Consider the following 17,289-nt stretch of genomic DNA (forward strand, 5'->3'; position numbering starts at 1 on the left):
CCATGGCTGGATCAAGGACAAGGCAAGAATAGGAGATGGCTTAAGGTGTCAGGACCCAGGCTGCCCCATTGCGCACTGCCAGCAACAGATGTTGGACCATCCTTTAAGAGATTCTGAGGCTTATTTCAATGTTAACTTTGCTGCTGATTAAAGGATTGCTCAACCTTCGACCCGCGTCTAGTTTGCTTGGCTAAGCCCTGAAAATCTTTTACAGCTTGTATTGGTGGGAGATGATGTGAGTTTATCAAGAGCAACGGGATATGAGGCATGTGTGCCACAAAATGCAGGTCTATGATCTTTTATTTGAAAGCCACTTTGGAAAACCCTACTGAGAACAAAAGGATTACACAAAAGGAAAGGGGGTCAGGGGGGCAAGGGATAGCACATCTGAATGTGAGTCAGTTAATTGTAAGTCCAAATCCTACGCGTTTCGACATTTTTCCAGGCTTTTTGTTTCAGTTCTTAACAGATCCATTCCTATGTACCTCTGTGCTTTCAACAGAGTTTTCATTGTAATGGAGGGACATGCAGTATGCCTTAAACATGCCTGGGCAGGGAAGACTATGTAAAAGCAAGAGTAGCAGACAGCTTAATAAATCATCAGCAGGACCCTCTAGACCTTCCCCAAAAAACATAACATGATTTCTATGCATGTATGTGCGTTGAACAGCGCAAGTAATTTGGTTAATGTCAGTGGATAAATGTCACTTTCCCACAGCGCAGACAAAATCACTTGTACAGGCCCCTTCTGCAAAAGCATTACCGCTGTAGAAAGCAGTGAAAAGGTGAGGCAGTGTGCAGTCCCCCCACCCCCGACCCTGATCGGCCACGATCGGCCAAGGACCTCTCTATAAGAGCTGAGGGTGGAATTTTTCTGGACCTCAGTAACTTAGGGAGACATGGCTAAAGGGATCCTCAATCAACGGCCCAGCTTTTGCTCTGTGGCCTGTCCGAATATGTCTGTTCTCCAAATTACCTGCCGCTGCCCAGGTGTCAGATGGTGAGATGGAATGACCTCCCAGGAAGCATACTGGCAGATGATTTGCATAGGCACACCCCCTCTCCCTCTCTCTTAGCCCTGCTTACTCCACAGTAGCAAGTATCTGGGGAAAATATAGTGGTCGAGGTGGGGTAGCAGTAACTAGCAACTCTGAGAAAGTAAATCTGGGACACTTGGCGACCTGTGGGGAACAACTGCAGAGCTCAGTGCCCAGAAGTTTGTGGCACAGGGAGGAGGTCTGTTGGATTTCAGTAACTTGGAGACATGCAACCTGGTCGGGAGTGCTTCAGGTCTCCTTCCTTGCATGTTCCAAGCAACTCAACAAAGCATCAACAGGCTGAGATACCAACCACAGAGCCCCTTTCCACTTGATTAAAAGGCTAAAATCTTTTCCATGCAAATACATAGCCCCCAAATACCATATTTTCTTTGTTTTCTCTCTCTCTCCTCCCTGTCTCCTTCCCTCGCTCCCTCCCACCCTCCCGCACTCTCTCTTCCCCCCAGCCCCTCTCCCTCTCCCTACCATTAATTTTAAGTTTTCATGCACTGCAGCACATTGTGGCAATGGTATTTCACAATGGGACTGTTTGAAAGTTACAGAAATCAAAAAAGAAATCAACCAACTAAAAGCAGCCAAACCCGGAGTACTCTGCTCAGCCCCATTTAAAGATTAAGGCCCAGAAGCAAGTAAAGCTGTAGTTCAGAGCGATATTTGCAAATAGCACCTTAAAGCAGTTTACGCTGGAGTGCACAACAAGGGGGAAAGTGATAATACTGAGTTTGGTAGAATGGGATAAAAAAAAACAAAAGAAGCGTGCCACTTGTAAAAGTACAAGTCAAGAAATTGAAGGGGACGGGGCTGTTCATTCAGTCAAGAGGACTCACAAGTAAAAGGCTCCTGAGGCATTAGTGTTGAATTTGGCGCAAAATGCATTGTGTTGTCGTGTAATATGAATGAACATACAATTTCAATCTTCAATAAAGAAAGATCTATTAAAAAATCAACACTTGCAAATTAAGAAAGTTTCTGTCCAGTCATGTTCCAAAAATAGTGAATGCTTTACGAATGTGCGTGTCATCCTTTAGAGCAGGGGCCGATTTAAATTTCCCATTATCATTCCAATATTAGTACATGTGTTGCAGAAGCAAGCGCAAAGGGAGAGTCAATCAAACCATTGATTAGGACCTCTGGTCAAAGGTTTGCCATACCAAATGTCCTTATTTCAGAGGGCAGAAAGTCCAAACACCATTTAGATATCGGGTGGTATGAAATGAAGAGGCAAACAACAACGAATAAGCATTCTTTGCTGCTGTATTGATCTGGCCCTAAAGGGTTTTAGTTTAATGCCAATTATATTTAAAGATATAAAGATTAATGGTCCAGGGTGCTTGCAAAATGAAAACCCCCTCCCCATCACAATGGCTGGGTCATACAAGCCTGAGAGCATCACAATAGACCCAATAGACATGAGAAAAACTCGGTACCTCTGAGTGTATGTGGGCCCATGGCTGTATCAAGGACAAGGCAAAAACAGGAGGTGGCTTAAGGAGTCAGCACCAGAGGCTGTCCGATTGAGCCCTGTAAGCAACAGATGTTGGACCATCCTATAAAGGATTCTGAGGCTGATTTCAATTTTAACTTTGCTGCTGATTTAAGGATTGCTCAACCTTCGACCCATGTCTAGTTTGCTTGGATAAGCCCTGGAAATCTTTTACAGCTTGTACTGGTGGGAGATGATGTGACTTTATCAACTGCAACGGGATATGAGGCATGTGTGCCACAAAAAGCAGGTCTAGGATTTTTTTATAAGAAAGCCGCTTTAAGAAGGGAACTTTGGGCAACCCCACTGAGAGCAAAAGTATTACACAAAAGGTAAGGGGGTCAGTGGGTCAACTGATACAATAAACTAACTCACAGTCAAATGTGCTAAGTCCAAATACTACCTGTTTCTACATTTTCCAGGCTTTTTGTCTCATTTCTTAACAGATCCATTCCTATGTACCTCTGTGCTTTCAACAGAGTTTTCATTGTAATGGAGGGACATGCAGTATGCCTTAAACATGCCTGGGCAGGGAAGACTATGTAAAAGCAAGAGTAGCAGACAGCTTAATAAATCATCAGCAGGACCCTCTAGACCTTCCCCAAAAAACATAACATGATTTCTATGCATGTATGTGCGTTGAACAGCGCAAGTAATTTGGTTAATGTCAGTGGATAAATGTCACTTTCCCACAGCGCAGACAAAATCACTTGTACAGGCCCCTTCTGCAAAAGCATTACCGCTGTAGAAAGCAGTGAAAAGGTGAGGCAGTGTGCAGTCCCCCCACCCCCGACCCTGATCGGCCACGATCGGCCAAGGACCTCTCTATAAGAGCTGAGGGTGGAATTTTTCTGGACCTCAGTAACTTAGGGAGACATGGCTAAAGGGATCCTCAATCAACGGCCCAGCTTTTGCTCTGTGGCCTGTCCGAATATGTCTGTTCTCCAAATTACCTGCCGCTGCCCAGGTGTCAGATGGTGAGATGGAATGACCTCCCAGGAAGCATACTGGCAGATGATTTGCATAGGCACACCCCCTCTCCCTCTCTCTTAGCCCTGCTTACTCCACAGTAGCAAGTATCTGGGGAAAATATAGTGGTCGAGGTGGGGTAGCAGTAACTAGCAACTCTGAGAAAGTAAATCTGGGACACTTGGCGACCTGTGGGGAACAACTGCAGAGCTCAGTGCCCAGAAGTTTGTGGCACAGGGAGGAGGTCTGTTGGATTTCAGTAACTTGGAGACATGCAACCTGGTCGGGAGTGCTTCAGGTCTCCTTCCTTGCATGTTCCAAGCAACTCAACAAAGCATCAACAGGCTGAGATACCAACCACAGAGCCCCTTTCCACTTGATTAAAAGGCTAAAATCTTTTCCATGCAAATACATAGCCCCCAAATACCATATTTTCTTTGTTTTCTCTCTCTCTCCTCCCTGTCTCCTTCCCTCGCTCCCTCCCACCCTCCCGCACTCTCTCTTCCCCCCAGCCCCTCTCCCTCTCCCTACCATTAATTTTAGGTTTTCATGCACTGCAGCACATTGTGGCAATGGTATTTCACAATGGGACTGTTTGAAAGTTACAGAAATCAAAAAAGAAATCAACCAACTAAAAGCAGCCAAACCCGGAGTACTCTGCTCAGCCCCATTTAAAGATTAAGGCCCAGAAGCAAGTAAAGCTGTAGTTCAGAGCGATATTTGCAAATAGCACCTTAAAGCAGTTTACGCTGGAGTGCACAACAAGGGGGAAAGTGATAATACTGAGTTTGGTAGAATGGGATAAAAAAAAACAAAAGAAGCGTGCCACTTGTAAAAGTACAAGTCAAGAAATTGAAGGGGACGGGGCTGTTCATTCAGTCAAGAGGACTCACAAGTAAAAGGCTCCTGAGGCATTAGTGTTGAATTTGGCGCAAAATGCATTGTGTTGTCGTGTAATATGAATGAACATACAATTTCAATCTTCAATAAAGAAAGATCTATTAAAAAATCAACACTTGCAAATTAAGAAAGTTTCTGTCCAGTCATGTTCCAAAAATAGTGAATGCTTTACGAATGTGCGTGTCATCCTTTAGAGCAGGGGCCGATTTAAATTTCCCATTATCATTCCAATATTAGTACATGTGTTGCAGAAGCAAGCGCAAAGGGAGAGTCAATCAAACCATTGATTAGGACCTCTGGTCAAAGGTTTGCCATACCAAATGTCCTTATTTCAGAGGGCAGAAAGTCCAAACACCATTTAGATATCGGGTGGTATGAAATGAAGAGGCAAACAACAACGAATAAGCATTCTTTGCTGCTGTATTGATCTGGCCCTAAAGGGTTTTAGTTTAATGCCAATTATATTTAAAGATATAAAGATTAATGGTCCAGGGTGCTTGCAAAATGAAAACCCCCTCCCCATCACAATGGCTGGGTCATACAAGCCTGAGAGCATCACAATAGACCCAATAGACATGAGAAAAACTCGGTACCTCTGAGTGTATGTGGGCCCATGGCTGTATCAAGGACAAGGCAAAAACAGGAGGTGGCTTAAGGAGTCAGCACCAGAGGCTGTCCGATTGAGCCCTGTAAGCAACAGATGTTGGACCATCCTATAAAGGATTCTGAGGCTGATTTCAATTTTAACTTTGCTGCTGATTTAAGGATTGCTCAACCTTCGACCCACGTCTAGTTTGCTTGGATAAGCCCTGGAAATCTTTTACAGCTTGTACTGGTGGGAGATGATGTGACTTTATCAACTGCAACGGGATATGAGGCATGTGTGCCACAAAAAGCAGGTCTAGGATTTTTTTATAAGAAAGCCGCTTTAAGAAGGGAACTTTGGGCAACCCCACTGAGAGCAAAAGTATTACACAAAAGGTAAGGGGGTCAGTGGGTCAACTGATACAATAAACTAACTCACAGTCAAATGTGCTAAGTCCAAATACTACCTGTTTCTACATTTTCCAGGCTTTTTGTCTCATTTCTTAACAGATCCATTCCTATGTACCTCTGTGCTTTCAACAGAGTTTTCATTGTAAGGGAGGGACATACAGTATACCTTAAACATTCCTGGGCAGGGAAGACTCTATGTAAAAGCAAGAGTAGCAGACAGCTTAAAAGAATCATCAGCAGGACCCTCTAGACCTTCCCCAAAAAACATAACATTATTTCTCTGCATGCATGTGCGTTGAACAGCGCAAGTAGTTTGGTTAATGTCAGTGGATAAATGTCACTTTCCCACAGCGCAGAACAAAATCACTTGTACAGGCCCCTTCTGCAAAAGCATTACCACTGTAGAAAGCAGTGAAGGTGAGGCAGTGTGCAGTCACCTCCGACACTTCCCTCCTCTGATCGGCCACGATCGGCCAAGGACCTCTCTATGAGAGCTGAGGGTGGAATTTTCTGGACCTCTGTAACTTAGGGAGACATGGCAAAAGGGATCCTCAATCAACAGCTCAGCCTTTGCTTTGTGGCCTGTCCGTATATATCTGTTCTCCAAATTACCTGCCGCTGCCCAGGTGTCAGCTGGTGAGATGGAATGACCTCCCAGGTAGGATCCTGGCAGATGATTTGCATAGGCAAACCCCCTCGCTCTCTTTCTTACCCCTGCTTACTCCACAGTAGCAAGTATCTGGGCAAAATATAGTGGTCGAGGTAGGGTAGCAGTAACTAGCAACTCTGAGAAAGTAAATCTGGGGAGCTTGGCGACTTGTGGGGAACAACTGCAGAGCTCATCTCCCAGAACTTTGTGGCACGGGGAGAAGGTCTGTGGGATTTCAGTAACTTGGAGACATGCGACCTGGTCGGGAGTGCTTCAGGTCTCCTTCCTTGCATGTTCCAAGCAACTCAACAAAGCATCAACAGGCTGCCATGCCAGCCACAGAGCCCCTTTCCACATGATTAAAAGCCTAAAATCTTTTCCATGCAAACACATAGCCACCGAAAACCATATTTTCTTTGTTTTCTCTCTCTCTGTCTCTCTCTCCTCCCTCCCTCCCCCATAACCCCCCCCTCCCTACCATTCATTTTAAGTTTTCCTGCACTGCAGCACATTGTGACAATGGTATTTCACAATGGGACTGTTTGAAAGTTACAGAAATAAAAAAAGAATTAACCAACTAAAAGCAGCCAAATCCGGAGTACACTGCTAAGCCACAATTAAAGATTAAGGCCTAGAAGCAAGTAAAGCTGTAGTTCAGAGCGATGTTTGCAAATAGCTCCTTAAAGCAGTTGACGCTGGAGTGCACAACAAGAGGAAAAGTGATAATACTGAGTTTGGTAGAATGGGATAAAAAACAAAAGCAGCGTGCCACTTCTAAAAGTACAAGTCAAGAAATTGAAGGAGATGGGGCTGTTCATTCAGTCAATAGGACTCACAAGTAAAAGTCTCCCGAGGCATTAGTGTTGAATTTGGCCCAAAATGTATTGTGTTGTCGTGTATTATGTATGAAAATACAATTTCAATCTTCATTAAAAAAAGATGTATTAAAAAATAAATACTTGCAGATTAAGAAAGTTTCTGTCCTGTCGTGTGCCAAAAATAGTGAATGCTTTACGAATGTGCGTGTCATCCTTTGAAGCAGGGGCCAATTCTATTTTCCCATTTTCATTCCAATATTAGTACATGTTTTGCTGAGGTACATAGGAATGGATCTGTTAAGAAATGAAACCAAAAGCCTGGAAAAATGTTGAAACAGGTAGGATTTGGACTTACAATAAACGGACTCACAGTCAGATGTGCTATCCCTTGACCCACTGACCCGCTTACCTTTTGTGTAATCCTTTTGCTCTCAGCAGTGTTGTCCAAAGTTCCCTACTTAAAGAGACTTTCTTATAAAAAAAGATCCTAGACATGTTTTTTATGGCCCACATGCCTCATATCCCGTTGCTCTTGATAAACTCACATCATCTCCCACCAATACAAGCTGTAAAAGATGTCAAGGGCATAGCCAAGGAAATTAGACGTGGGCCGAAGGTTGAGCAATCCTTAAATCAGCAGCAAAAATAACATTGAAATCAGCTTCAGAATCTCTTAAAGGATGGGCCAACACTGGTTGCTTGCAGGGCGCAATCGGGCTGACGCCTTAAGGCAAGCGCAAAGGGAGAGCCAACCAAACCATTGATTAGGACCTCTGGACTTTCTGCTCTTTAACATAAGGACATTTGATATGGCAAACGTTTGACCAAACACCATTTAGATGTCGGATGGTATGGAATTAAGCGGCAAACAGCAATACATCAGCATTCTTTGCTGCTTTATTGATCTGGTCCTAAAGGGTTTGGTTTAATGCCAATTATATTTAAAGATAAAAAGATTCATGCTCAACGGTGCTTGCAAATCGACACCCCTCTCCCCATCACGATGGCTGGGTGATGCAAGAGTGAGAGCATCACAGCAGACCCAGAGACATGAGAAACACTCTGTACCTCTGAGTGCATGTGGGCCCATGGCTGGATCAAGGACAAGGCAAGAATAGGAGATGGCTTAAGGTGTCAGGACCCAGGCTGCCCCATTGCGCACTGCCAGCAACAGATGTTGGACCATCCTTTAAGAGATTCTGAGGCTTATTTCAATGTTAACTTTGCTGCTGATTAAAGGATTGCTCAACCTTCGACCCGCGTCTAGTTTGCTTGGCTAAGCCCTGAAAATCTTTTACAGCTTGTATTGGTGGGAGATGATGTGAGTTTATCAAGAGCAACGGGATATGAGGCATGTGTGCCACAAAATGCAGGTCTATGATCTTTTATTTGAAAGCCACTTTGGAAAACCCTACTGAGAACAAAAGGATTACACAAAAGGAAAGGGGGTCAGGGGGGCAAGGGATAGCACATCTGAATGTGAGTCAGTTAATTGTAAGTCCAAATCCTACGCGTTTCGACATTTTTCCAGGCTTTTTGTTTCAGTTCTTAACAGATCCATTCCTATGTACCTCTGTGCTTTCAACAGAGTTTTCATTGTAATGGAGGGACATGCAGTATGCCTTAAACATGCCTGGGCAGGGAAGACTATGTAAAAGCAAGAGTAGCAGACAGCTTAATAAATCATCAGCAGGACCCTCTAGACCTTCCCCAAAAAACATAACATGATTTCTATGCATGTATGTGCGTTGAACAGCGCAAGTAATTTGGTTAATGTCAGTGGATAAATGTCACTTTCCCACAGCGCAGACAAAATCACTTGTACAGGCCCCTTCTGCAAAAGCATTACCGCTGTAGAAAGCAGTGAAAAGGTGAGGCAGTGTGCAGTCCCCCCACCCCCGACCCTGATCGGCCACGATCGGCCAAGGACCTCTCTATAAGAGCTGAGGGTGGAATTTTTCTGGACCTCAGTAACTTAGGGAGACATGGCTAAAGGGATCCTCAATCAACGGCCCAGCTTTTGCTCTGTGGCCTGTCCGAATATGTCTGTTCTCCAAATTACCTGCCGCTGCCCAGGTGTCAGATGGTGAGATGGAATGACCTCCCAGGAAGCATACTGGCAGATGATTTGCATAGGCACACCCCCTCTCCCTCTCTCTTAGCCCTGCTTACTCCACAGTAGCAAGTATCTGGGGAAAATATAGTGGTCGAGGTGGGGTAGCAGTAACTAGCAACTCTGAGAAAGTAAATCTGGGACACTTGGCGACCTGTGGGGAACAACTGCAGAGCTCAGTGCCCAGAAGTTTGTGGCACAGGGAGGAGGTCTGTTGGATTTCAGTAACTTGGAGACATGCAACCTGGTCGGGAGTGCTTCAGGTCTCCTTCCTTGCATGTTCCAAGCAACTCAACAAAGCATCAACAGGCTGAGATACCAACCACAGAGCCCCTTTCCACTTGATTAAAAGGCTAAAATCTTTTCCATGCAAATACATAGCCCCCAAATACCATATTTTCTTTGTTTTCTCTCTCTCTCCTCCCTGTCTCCTTCCCTCGCTCCCTCCCACCCTCCCGCACTCTCTCTTCCCCCCAGCCCCTCTCCCTCTCCCTACCATTAATTTTAGGTTTTCATGCACTGCAGCACATTGTGGCAATGGTATTTCACAATGGGACTGTTTGAAAGTTACAGAAATCAAAAAAGAAATCAACCAACTAAAAGCAGCCAAACCCGGAGTACTCTGCTCAGCCCCATTTAAAGATTAAGGCCCAGAAGCAAGTAAAGCTGTAGTTCAGAGCGATATTTGCAAATAGCACCTTAAAGCAGTTTACGCTGGAGTGCACAACAAGGGGGAAAGTGATAATACTGAGTTTGGTAGAATGGGATAAAAAAAAACAAAAGAAGCGTGCCACTTGTAAAAGTACAAGTCAAGAAATTGAAGGGGACGGGGCTGTTCATTCAGTCAAGAGGACTCACAAGTAAAAGGCTCCTGAGGCATTAGTGTTGAATTTGGCGCAAAATGCATTGTGTTGTCGTGTAATATGAATGAACATACAATTTCAATCTTCAATAAAGAAAGATCTATTAAAAAATCAACACTTGCAAATTAAGAAAGTTTCTGTCCAGTCATGTTCCAAAAATAGTGAATGCTTTACGAATGTGCGTGTCATCCTTTAGAGCAGGGGCCGATTTAAATTTCCCATTATCATTCCAATATTAGTACATGTGTTGCAGAAGCAAGCGCAAAGGGAGAGTCAATCAAACCATTGATTAGGACCTCTGGTCAAAGGTTTGCCATACCAAATGTCCTTATTTCAGAGGGCAGAAAGTCCAAACACCATTTAGATATCGGGTGGTATGAAATGAAGAGGCAAACAACAACGAATAAGCATTCTTTGCTGCTGTATTGATCTGGCCCTAAAGGGTTTTAGTTTAATGCCAATTATATTTAAAGATATAAAGATTAATGGTCCAGGGTGCTTGCAAAATGAAAACCCCCTCCCCATCACAATGGCTGGGTCATACAAGCCTGAGAGCATCACAATAGACCCAATAGACATGAGAAAAACTCGGTACCTCTGAGTGTATGTGGGCCCATGGCTGTATCAAGGACAAGGCAAAAACAGGAGGTGGCTTAAGGAGTCAGCACCAGAGGCTGTCCGATTGAGCCCTGTAAGCAACAGATGTTGGACCATCCTATAAAGGATTCTGAGGCTGATTTCAATTTTAACTTTGCTGCTGATTTAAGGATTGCTCAACCTTCGACCCACGTCTAGTTTGCTTGGATAAGCCCTGGAAATCTTTTACAGCTTGTACTGGTGGGAGATGATGTGACTTTATCAACTGCAACGGGATATGAGGCATGTGTGCCACAAAAAGCAGGTCTAGGATTTTTTTATAAGAAAGCCGCTTTAAGAAGGGAACTTTGGGCAACCCCACTGAGAGCAAAAGTATTACACAAAAGGTAAGGGGGTCAGTGGGTCAACTGATACAATAAACTAACTCACAGTCAAATGTGCTAAGTCCAAATACTACCTGTTTCTACATTTTCCAGGCTTTTTGTCTCATTTCTTAACAGATCCATTCCTATGTACCTCTGTGCTTTCAACAGAGTTTTCATTGTAAGGGAGGGACATACAGTATACCTTAAACATTCCTGGGCAGGGAAGACTCTATGTAAAAGCAAGAGTAGCAGACAGCTTAAAAGAATCATCAGCAGGACCCTCTAGACCTTCCCCAAAAAACATAACATTATTTCTCTGCATGCATGTGCGTTGAACAGCGCAAGTAGTTTGGTTAATGTCAGTGGATAAATGTCACTTTCCCACAGCGCAGAACAAAATCACTTGTACAGGCCCCTTCTGCAAAAGCATTACCACTGTAGAAAGCAGTGAAGGTGAGGCAGTGTGCAGTCACCTCCGACACTTCCCTCCTCTGATCGGCCACGATCGGCCAAGGACCTCTCTATGAGAGCTGAGGGTGGAATTTTCTGGACCTCTGTAACTTAGGGAGACATGGCAAAAGGGATCCTCAATCAACAGCTCAGCCTTTGCTTTGTGGCCTGTCCGTATATATCTGTTCTCCAAATTACCTGCCGCTGCCCAGGTGTCAGCTGGTGAGATGGAATGACCTCCCAGGTAGGATCCTGGCAGATGATTTGCATAGGCAAACCCCCTCGCTCTCTTTCTTACCCCTGCTTACTCCACAGTAGCAAGTATCTGGGCAAAATATAGTGGTCGAGGTAGGGTAGCAGTAACTAGCAACTCTGAGAAAGTAAATCTGGGGAGCTTGGCGACTTGTGGGGAACAACTGCAGAGCTCATCTCCCAGAACTTTGTGGCACGGGGAGAAGGTCTGTGGGATTTCAGTAACTTGGAGACATGCGACCTGGTCGGGAGTGCTTCAGGTCTCCTTCCTTGCATGTTCCAAGCAACTCAACAAAGCATCAACAGGCTGCCATGCCAGCCACAGAGCCCCTTTCCACATGATTAAAAGCCTAAAATCTTTTCCATGCAAACACATAGCCACCGAAAACCATATTTTCTTTGTTTTCTCTCTCTCTGTCTCTCTCTCCTCCCTCCCTCCCCCATAACCCCCCCCCTCCCTACCATTCATTTTAAGTTTTCCTGCACTGCAGCACATTGTGACAATGGTATTTCACAATGGGACTGTTTGAAAGTTACAGAAATAAAAAAAGAATTAACCAACTAAAAGCAGCCAAATCCGGAGTACACTGCTAAGCCACAATTAAAGATTAAGGCCTAGAAGCAAGTAAAGCTGTAGTTCAGAGCGATGTTTGCAAATAGCTCCTTAAAGCAGTTGACGCTGGAGTGCACAACAAGAGGAAAAGTGATAATACTGAGTTTGGTAGAATGGGATAAAAAACAAAAGCAGCGTGCCACTTCTAAAAGTACAAGTCAAGAAATTGAAGGAGATGGGGCTGTTCATTCAGTCAATAGGACTCACAAGTAAAAGTCTCCCGAGGCATTAGTGTTGAATTTGGCCCAAAATGTATTGTGTTGTCGTGTATTATGTATGAAAATACAATTTCAATCTTCATTAAAAAAAGATGTATTAAAAAATAAATACTTGCAGATTAAGAAAGTTTCTGTCCTGTCGTGTGCCAAAAATAGTGAATGCTTTACGAATGTGCGTGTCATCCTTTGAAGCAGGGGCCAATTCTATTTTCCCATTTTCATTCCAATATTAGTACATGTTTTGCTGAGGTACATAGGAATGGATCTGTTAAGAAATGAAACCAAAAGCCTGGAAAAATGTTGAAACAGGTAGGATTTGGACTTACAATAAACGGACTCACAGTCAGATGTGCTATCCCTTGACCCACTGACCCGCTTACCTTTTGTGTAATCCTTTTGCTCTCAGCAGTGTTGTCCAAAGTTCCCTACTTAAAGAGACTTTCTTATAAAAAAAGATCCTAGACATGTTTTTTATGGCCCACATGCCTCATATCCCGTTGCTCTTGATAAACTCACATCATCTCCCACCAATACAAGCTGTAAAAGATGTCAAGGGCATAGCCAAGGAAATTAGACGTGGGCCGAAGGTTGAGCAATCCTTAAATCAGCAGCAAAAATAACATTGAAATCAGCTTCAGAATCTCTTAAAGGATGGGCCAACACTGGTTGCTTGCAGGGCGCAATCGGGCTGACGCCTTAAGGCAAGCGCAAAGGGAGAGCCAACCAAACCATTGATTAGGACCTCTGGACTTTCTGCTCTTTAACATAAGGACATTTGATATGGCAAACGTTTGACCAAACACCATTTAGATGTCGGATGGTATGGAATTAAGCGGCAAACAGCAATACATCAGCATTCTTTGCTGCTTTATTGATCTGGTCCTAAAGGGTTTGGTTTAATGCCAATTATATTTAAAGATAAAAAGATTCATGCTCAACGGTGCTTGCAAATCGACACCCCTCTCCCCATCACGATGGCTGGGTGATGCAAGAGTGAGAGCATCACAGCAGACCCAGAGACATGAGAAACACTCTGTACCTCTGAGTGCATGTGGGCCCATGGCTGGATCAAGGACAAGGCAAGAATAGGAGATGGCTTAAGGTGTCAGGACCCAGGCTGCCCCATTGCGCACTGCCAGCAACAGATGTTGGACCATCCTTTAAGAGATTCTGAGGCTTATTTCAATGTTAACTTTGCTGCTGATTAAAGGATTGCTCAACCTTCGACCCGCGTCTAGTTTGCTTGGCTAAGCCCTGAAAATCTTTTACAGCTTGTATTGGTGGGAGATGATGTGAGTTTATCAAGAGCAACGGGATATGAGGCATGTGTGCCACAAAATGCAGGTCTATGATCTTTTATTTGAAAGCCACTTTGGAAAACCCTACTGAGAACAAAAGGATTACACAAAAGGAAAGGGGGTCAGGGGGGCAAGGGATAGCACATCTGAATGTGAGTCAGTTAATTGTAAGTCCAAATCCTACGCGTTTCGACATTTTTCCAGGCTTTTTGTTTCAGTTCTTAACAGATCCATTCCTATGTACCTCTGTGCTTTCAACAGAGTTTTCATTGTAATGGAGGGACATGCAGTATGCCTTAAACATGCCTGGGCAGGGAAGACTATGTAAAAGCAAGAGTAGCAGACAGCTTAATAAATCATCAGCAGGACCCTCTAGACCTTCCCCAAAAAACATAACATGATTTCTATGCATGTATGTGCGTTGAACAGCGCAAGTAATTTGGTTAATGTCAGTGGATAAATGTCACTTTCCCACAGCGCAGACAAAATCACTTGTACAGGCCCCTTCTGCAAAAGCATTACCGCTGTAGAAAGCAGTGAAAAGGTGAGGCAGTGTGCAGTCCCCCCACCCCCGACCCTGATCGGCCACGATCGGCCAAGGACCTCTCTATAAGAGCTGAGGGTGGAATTTTTCTGGACCTCAGTAACTTAGGGAGACATGGCTAAAGGGATCCTCAATCAACGGCCCAGCTTTTGCTCTGTGGCCTGTCCGAATATGTCTGTTCTCCAAATTACCTGCCGCTGCCCAGGTGTCAGATGGTGAGATGGAATGACCTCCCAGGAAGCATACTGGCAGATGATTTGCATAGGCACACCCCCTCTCCCTCTCTCTTAGCCCTGCTTACTCCACAGTAGCAAGTATCTGGGGAAAATATAGTGGTCGAGGTGGGGTAGCAGTAACTAGCAACTCTGAGAAAGTAAATCTGGGACACTTGGCGACCTGTGGGGAACAACTGCAGAGCTCAGTGCCCAGAAGTTTGTGGCACAGGGAGGAGGTCTGTTGGATTTCAGTAACTTGGAGACATGCAACCTGGTCGGGAGTGCTTCAGGTCTCCTTCCTTGCATGTTCCAAGCAACTCAACAAAGCATCAACAGGCTGAGATACCAACCACAGAGCCCCTTTCCACTTGATTAAAAGGCTAAAATCTTTTCCATGCAAATACATAGCCCCCAAATACCATATTTTCTTTGTTTTCTCTCTCTCTCCTCCCTGTCTCCTTCCCTCGCTCCCTCCCACCCTCCCGCACTCTCTCTTCCCCCCAGCCCCTCTCCCTCTCCCTACCATTAATTTTAAGTTTTCATGCACTGCAGCACATTGTGGCAATGGTATTTCACAATGGGACTGTTTGAAAGTTACAGAAATCAAAAAAGAAATCAACCAACTAAAAGCAGCCAAACCCGGAGTACTCTGCTCAGCCCCATTTAAAGATTAAGGCCCAGAAGCAAGTAAAGCTGTAGTTCAGAGCGATATTTGCAAATAGCACCTTAAAGCAGTTTACGCTGGAGTGCACAACAAGGGGGAAAGTGATAATACTGAGTTTGGTAGAATGGGATAAAAAAAAACAAAAGAAGCGTGCCACTTGTAAAAGTACAAGTCAAGAAATTGAAGGGGACGGGGCTGTTCATTCAGTCAAGAGGACTCACAAGTAAAAGGCTCCTGAGGCATTAGTGTTGAATTTGGCGCAAAATGCATTGTGTTGTCGTGTAATATGAATGAACATACAATTTCAATCTTCAATAAAGAAAGATCTATTAAAAAATCAACACTTGCAAATTAAGAAAGTTTCTGTCCAGTCATGTTCCAAAAATAGTGAATGCTTTACGAATGTGCGTGTCATCCTTTAGAGCAGGGGCCGATTTAAATTTCCCATTATCATTCCAATATTAGTACATGTGTTGCAGAAGCAAGCGCAAAGGGAGAGTCAATCAAACCATTGATTAGGACCTCTGGTCAAAGGTTTGCCATACCAAATGTCCTTATTTCAGAGGGCAGAAAGTCCAAACACCATTTAGATATCGGGTGGTATGAAATGAAGAGGCAAACAACAACGAATAAGCATTCTTTGCTGCTGTATTGATCTGGCCCTAAAGGGTTTTAGTTTAATGCCAATTATATTTAAAGATATAAAGATTAATGGTCCAGGGTGCTTGCAAAATGAAAACCCCCTCCCCATCACAATGGCTGGGTCATACAAGCCTGAGAGCATCACAATAGACCCAATAGACATGAGAAAAACTCGGTACCTCTGAGTGTATGTGGGCCCATGGCTGTATCAAGGACAAGGCAAAAACAGGAGGTGGCTTAAGGAGTCAGCACCAGAGGCTGTCCGATTGAGCCCTGTAAGCAACAGATGTTGGACCATCCTATAAAGGATTCTGAGGCTGATTTCAATTTTAACTTTGCTGCTGATTTAAGGATTGCTCAACCTTCGACCCATGTCTAGTTTGCTTGGATAAGCCCTGGAAATCTTTTACAGCTTGTACTGGTGGGAGATGATGTGACTTTATCAACTGCAACGGGATATGAGGCATGTGTGCCACAAAAAGCAGGTCTAGGATTTTTTTATAAGAAAGCCGCTTTAAGAAGGGAACTTTGGGCAACCCCACTGAGAGCAAAAGTATTACACAAAAGGTAAGGGGGTCAGTGGGTCAACTGATACAATAAACTAACTCACAGTCAAATGTGCTAAGTCCAAATACTACCTGTTTCTACATTTTCCAGGCTTTTTGTCTCATTTCTTAACAGATCCATTCCTATGTACCTCTGTGCTTTCAACAGAGTTTTCATTGTAATGGAGGGACATGCAGTATGCCTTAAACATGCCTGGGCAGGGAAGACTATGTAAAAGCAAGAGTAGCAGACAGCTTAATAAATCATCAGCAGGACCCTCTAGACCTTCCCCAAAAAACATAACATGATTTCTATGCATGTATGTGCGTTGAACAGCGCAAGTAATTTGGTTAATGTCAGTGGATAAATGTCACTTTCCCACAGCGCAGACAAAATCACTTGTACAGGCCCCTTCTGCAAAAGCATTACCGCTGTAGAAAGCAGTGAAAAGGTGAGGCAGTGTGCAGTCCCCCCACCCCCGACCCTGATCGGCCACGATCGGCCAAGGACCTCTCTATAAGAGCTGAGGGTGGAATTTTTCTGGACCTCAGTAACTTAGGGAGACATGGCTAAAGGGATCCTCAATCAACGGCCCAGCTTTTGCTCTGTGGCCTGTCCGAATATGTCTGTTCTCCAAATTACCTGCCGCTGCCCAGGTGTCAGATGGTGAGATGGAATGACCTCCCAGGAAGCATACTGGCAGATGATTTGCATAGGCACACCCCCTCTCCCTCTCTCTTAGCCCTGCTTACTCCACAGTAGCAAGTATCTGGGGAAAATATAGTGGTCGAGGTGGGGTAGCAGTAACTAGCAACTCTGAGAAAGTAAATCTGGGACACTTGGCGACCTGTGGGGAACAACTGCAGAGCTCAGTGCCCAGAAGTTTGTGGCACAGGGAGGAGGTCTGTTGGATTTCAGTAACTTGGAGACATGCAACCTGGTCGGGAGTGCTTCAGGTCTCCTTCCTTGCATGTTCCAAGCAACTCAACAAAGCATCAACAGGCTGAGATACCAACCACAGAGCCCCTTTCCACTT

The 17,289-nt window shown here is 44.4% G+C and overlaps 4 non-coding genes across 4 annotated transcripts; all 4 read right to left on the minus strand.

Annotated features, from left to right (window-relative positions):
• Window positions 1-2,044: 2,044 nt before the first annotated feature.
• LOC138565331 (U6 spliceosomal RNA) lies at window positions 2,045-2,151 on the minus strand. The gene has a single exon (XR_011301221.1). It is a non-coding gene; the product is annotated as a U6 spliceosomal RNA (small nuclear RNA).
• A 2,411-nt stretch (window positions 2,152-4,562) lies between these two features.
• LOC138565332 (U6 spliceosomal RNA) lies at window positions 4,563-4,669 on the minus strand. The gene has a single exon (XR_011301222.1). It is a non-coding gene; the product is annotated as a U6 spliceosomal RNA (small nuclear RNA).
• Window positions 4,670-10,003: 5,334 nt separating this feature from the next.
• LOC138565333 (U6 spliceosomal RNA) lies at window positions 10,004-10,110 on the minus strand. The gene has a single exon (XR_011301223.1). It is a non-coding gene; the product is annotated as a U6 spliceosomal RNA (small nuclear RNA).
• Window positions 10,111-15,445: 5,335 nt separating this feature from the next.
• On the minus strand, window positions 15,446-15,552 carry LOC138565334 (U6 spliceosomal RNA). The gene has a single exon (XR_011301224.1). It is a non-coding gene; the product is annotated as a U6 spliceosomal RNA (small nuclear RNA).
• Between the last annotated feature and the right edge of the window lie 1,737 nt (window positions 15,553-17,289).

This window comes from Ambystoma mexicanum, chromosome 1q (assembly GCF_040938575.1).
Source record: "Ambystoma mexicanum isolate Mex_15411 chromosome 1q, UKY_AmexF1_1, whole genome shotgun sequence".
In the NCBI taxonomy this organism is placed as follows: Eukaryota; Metazoa; Chordata; class Amphibia; order Caudata; family Ambystomatidae; genus Ambystoma; species Ambystoma mexicanum.